This window comes from Arachis duranensis, chromosome 5 (genome assembly GCF_000817695.3).
Source record: "Arachis duranensis cultivar V14167 chromosome 5, aradu.V14167.gnm2.J7QH, whole genome shotgun sequence".
Classification (NCBI taxonomy): domain Eukaryota; kingdom Viridiplantae; phylum Streptophyta; class Magnoliopsida; order Fabales; family Fabaceae; genus Arachis; species Arachis duranensis.
Window position 1 is genome coordinate 13,719,988 of NC_029776.3, and position 5,186 is coordinate 13,725,173.

Below are 5,186 nucleotides of genomic sequence, written 5' to 3' on the forward strand. Positions count from 1 at the left end.
CAAAGGGGAGAGAAATGGTGTTTAGGATGTGTGAAAATGAAGGAGTGAAGGAGGGTTTATATAGGAGAGGGGGATGGGAGGGTTCGGCCATTTGAGGGTGAGTTTGGGTGGGAAAGTGGTTTGAATTTGAATGGTGAGGTAGGTGGGGTTTTATGAAGGATGGATGTGAGTGGTGAAGAGAAAGATGTGATTTGATAGGTGAAGGGTTTTTGGGGAAGAGGTGTTGAGGTGATTGGTGAAGAAGAGAGAGAGTGGTGGGGTAGGTGGGGATCCTGTGGGGTCCACAGATCCTGAGGTGTCAAGGAAAAGTCATCCATGCACCAAATGGCATTCAAAAATGCGTTTTGAGCTAATTCTGGCGTTAAACGCCGGGCTGGTGCCCATTTCTGGCGTTTAACGCCAAGTACTTGCCCTTTTCTGGCGTTTAACGCCAGTCTAGTGCCCCTTTCTGGCGTTAAACGCCCAGAATGGTGCCAGACTGGGCGTTAAACGCCCAACAGCTAGCCTTACTGGCGTTTAAACGCCAGCACGCTCTCCTCCAGGGTGTGCTATTTTTCTTTCTGCTTTTCATTCTATTTTTGCTTTTTCAATTATTTTTGTGACTTCTCATGATCATCAACCTACAAAAAAAATAAAATAACAAAGGGAAATAGTTAATTATAAAACATTGGGTTGCCTCCCAACAAGCGCTTCTTTAATGTCAGTAGCTTGACAGAGGGCTTTCATGGAGCCTCACAGATGCTCAGAGCAATGTTGGCACCTCCCAACACCAAACTTAGAGTTTGACTGTGGGGGCTCTGTTTGGCTCTGTTTTGAGAGGAGCTCTTCATGCTTCCTCTCCATGGTGATAGAGGGATATCCTTGAGCCTCAAACACAAAGGATTCTTCATTCACTTGAATGATCAATTCTCCTCTATCAACATCAATCACAGCCTTTGCTGTGGCCAGGAAGGGTCTGCCAAGGGTGATGGATTCATTCATACACTTCCCAGTCTCTAGGACTATGAAATCAGCAGGGATGTAATGGTCTTCAACTTTTACCAAAACATCCTCTACAAGTCCATAAGCTTGTTTTCTTGAGTTGTCTGCCATCTCTAGTGAGATTTTTGCAGCTTGCACCTCAAAGATCCCTAGTTTCTCCGTTACAGAGAGAGGCCATCCTCCCAAGTCTCATTTCCAAATAACTTGTCATTTAGCTTCATGATTGCTCCAAGGTATTTAGCAACTTGCTCTTCAGTGACATACTCATCCTCTTCAGAGGAAGAATACTCATCAGAGCTCATGAATGGCAGAAGTAAGTCCAATGGAACCTCTATGGTCTCATTTTGAGCCTCAGATTCCCATGGTTCCTCATTGGGGAACTCATTGGAGGCCAGTGGACGTCCATTGATGTCTTCCTCAGTGGCGTTCACTGCCTTTTCCTCCTCTCCAAATTCGGCCATGTTTATGGCGTTACACTCTCCTTTTGGATTCTCTTTTGTATGTCTTGGAAGAGTACTAGGAGGGAGTTCAGTAACTTTCTTGCTCAGCTGACCCACTTGTCCTTCCAAGTTTCTAATGGAGGATCTTGTTTCAGTCATGAAACTTTGAGTGATTTTGATTAGATCAGAGACCATGGTTGCTAAGTCAGAGGTATTCTGCTTAGAACTCTCTGTCGGTTGCTGAGAAGATGATGGAAAAGGCTTGCTATTGCTAAACCTATTTCTTCCACCATTATTATTGTTGAAACCTTGTTGAGGTCTCTGTTGATCCTTCCATGAGAGATTTGGATGATTTCTCCATGAAGGATTATAGGTGTTTCCATAGGGTTCCCCCATGTAATTCACCTCTTCCATTGAAGGGTTCTCAGGATCATAAGCTTCTTCCTTAGATGAAGCCTCCTTAGTACTGCCTGGTGCATTTTGCATTCCAAACAGACTTTGAGAAATCATATTGACTTGTTGAGTCAATATTTTGTTCTGAGCCAATATGGCATTCAGAGTATCAATCTCAAGAACTCCTTTCTTCTGACTAGTCCCATTGTTCACAGGATTTCTTTCAGAAGTGTACATGAATTGGTTATTTGCAACCATTTCAATCAGTTCTTGAGCTTCTGCAGGCGTCTTCTTCAGATGAAGAGATCCTCCAGCAGAGCTATCCAAAGACATTTTGGATAGTTCAGAAAGACCATCATAGAAAATACATATGATGCTCCATTCAGAAAGCATATCAGTGGGACACTTTCTGATTAATTGTTTGTATCTTTCCCAAGCTTCATAGAGGGATTCTCCTTCCTTCTGTCTGAAGGTTTGGACTTCCACTCTAAGCTTACTCAATTTTTGAGGTGGAAAGAACTTTGCCAAGAAGGCATTGACTAGCTTTTCCCAAGAGTTCAGGCTTTCTTTAGGCTGTGATTCCAACCATATCCTAGCTTTGTCTCTTACAGCAAAAGGGAATAGCATAAGTCAGTAGACCTCAGGGTCAACCCCATTAGTCTTGACAGTGTCACAGATTTGCAAGAATTCAGCTAAAAACTGATGAGGATCTTCCAATGGAAGTCCATGGAACTTGCAATTCTGTTGCATTAGAGAAACTAATTGAGGCTTAAGCTCAAAGTTGTTTGCTCCAATGGCAGGGATAGAAATGCTTCTCCCATAGAAGTCGGGAGTAGGTGCAGTAAAGTCACCCAGCACCTTCCTTACATTGATGGCATTGTTGTTGTTTTCGGCTGCCATGGGTTCTTCTTCTTTGAAGATTTCTGTTAGGTCCTCTACAGAGAGTTGTGCCTTGGCTTCTCTTAGCTTTCTCTTCAAGGTCCTTTCAGGTTCAAGATCAGCCTCAACAAGAATGCTTTTGTCTTTGCTTCTGCTCATATGAAAGAGAAAAAAACAGGGAAATATGGAATCCTCTATGTCACAGTATAGAGATTCCTTGAGGTGTCAGAGGAAAAGAAAATTAGAAGACAGAAGTAGAAAATTCGAACTTATCAAAGAAGATGGAGTTCGAATTTTGCATTAAGGAATAGTGTTAGTCCATAAACAGAAGGATGTGAGAAGAAGGGAAGTAGTATTCGAAAATTAAGTAAAAGATTTTGAAAACACTTTGAAAAACACTAATTGATTTTCGAAAATAAAAGTGGGAAAGAAATCAAGTGATTTTTGAAAAAGAATTTGAAATTAAAAATTAAAAAGATTTGATTGAAAATTATTTTGAAAAAGATGTGATTGCGAAGATATGATTGGTTTTAAAAAGATGTGATTGAGAAGATATGATTTGAAAAACATTTAAAAAGATTTGATTTTGAAAATTAAAAACTTGACTAACAAGAAAAGATATGATTCAAACATTAAACCTTTCTCAACAGAAAAGGCAACATACTTGAAATGTTGAATCAAATCATTAATTGATAGCAAGTATTTTTGAAAATGGAAAGAAATTGATTTTGAAAAAGATTTGATTGAAAAATTGATTTGAAAAAGATTTGATTTTGAAAAGATTTTGAAAACTTGAAAAAAATTTGCATTAAAAACAAAATCTTCCCTCTTGTGTCATCCTGGCGTTAAACGCCCAGAATGGTGCACATTCTGGCGTTTAACGCCCAAATCACTACCCTTTTGGGCATTAAACGCCCAACCAGGCACCCTGGCTGGCGTTTAAACGCCAGTCTGTCCTTCTTCACTGGGCGTTTTGAACGCCCAGCTTTTTCTGTGCAATTCCTCTGCTGAATGTTCTGAATCTTCAATTCTCTGTATTATTGACTTGAAAAGACACACATTAAAAATTTTTTTTTGGATTTTTAATAATGAAGAATAATCAAAATGCAACTAAATAACAATGCATGCAAGACACCAAACTTAGCAGTTTGCATACTACTGACACTAATGAGAATGCATATGAGACACGTAAACACTCAAGTTAAGAGAATTAGAGTAAGAAATCATCAAGAATTACTTGAAGATCCTTAAGACACATGAATGAATGCATGCAATTGACACCAAACTTAAGATGAGACACTAGACTCAAACAAGAAACATAAAATATTTTTGGTTTTTATGATTTTGTAAAATTTTTTTTTTTGGATTTTTCGAAAATTAAGTGGAAGAAGAAAATAAAGGTATCAAAATTCTTAATGAGAATTCCAGGAATCAGTGCAATGCTAGTCTAAGACTCCGGTCCAGGAATTAGACATGGCTTCACAGCCAGCCAAGCTTTCAAAGAAAGCTTCGGTCCAAAACACTAGACATGGCCAAAGGCCAGCCAAGCCTTAGTAGATCACTGCTCCAACAGCAAGATTGATAGAAATCAACAAGCTCTTGTGATGATAAATTGAAACCTCGGTCCAATGAAATTAGACATGGCTTCACAACCAGCCAGATTTCAACAAATCATCATGAAACTCTAGAATTCATCTTCAAGAACTCTGAAAAAAAATACCTAATCTAAGCAACAAGATGAACCGTCAGTTGTCCAAACTCGAACAATCCCCGGAAACGGCGCCAAAAACTTGGTGCTGTTGCCGGATCAGAAATTTGGCACTGATGTTACCGGACCAAAAGCTTGCTGAAAACTCGAACAATCCCCGGCAACGGCGCCAAAAACTTGGTGCGCGAAATTGTGAACAATACTTTTCACAAATCTCATAATCCCCGATAATGAACCCCAAAAACTTGGTGTTCTTTACCATGGCATAAACACAACTTCGCACAACTAACCAGCAAGTGCACTGGGTCGTCCAAGTAATAAACCTTACGCGAGTAAGGGTCGATCCCACNNNNCCTTACGCGAGTAAGGGTCAATCCCACGGAGATTGTTGGTATGAAGCAAGCTATGGTCACCTTGTAAATCTTAGTCAGGCAAACTCAAATGGATATGGTGATATAAGAATAAAACATAAAGATAGAGATAGAGATACTTATGTAATTCATTGGTGGGAATTTCAGATAAGTGCATGAAGATGCTTGGTCCCTTCCGTCTCTCTGCTTTCCTACTGTCTTCATCCAATCCTTCTTACTCCTTTCCATGGCAAGCTTATGCAAGGGTTTCACCGTTGTCAGTGGCTACCTCCCATCCTCTCAGTGAAAATGTTCAACACACCCTGTCACGGCACGGCTATCCATCTGTCGGTTCTCGATCAGGCCGGAATAGAATCCAGTGATTCTTTTGCGTCTGTCACTAACGCCCCGCCTTCAGGAGTTTGAAGCACGTCA

General features: G+C 40.3%; 1 non-coding gene across 1 annotated transcript; it reads left to right on the top strand.

Annotated features, from left to right (window-relative positions):
- Positions 1–2,201: 2,201 nt before the first annotated feature.
- On the top strand, positions 2,202–2,309 carry LOC127748195 (small nucleolar RNA R71). Its single transcript, XR_008010137.1, has one exon. It is a non-coding gene; the product is annotated as a small nucleolar RNA R71 (small nucleolar RNA).
- Positions 2,310–5,186: the final 2,877 nt, after the last annotated feature.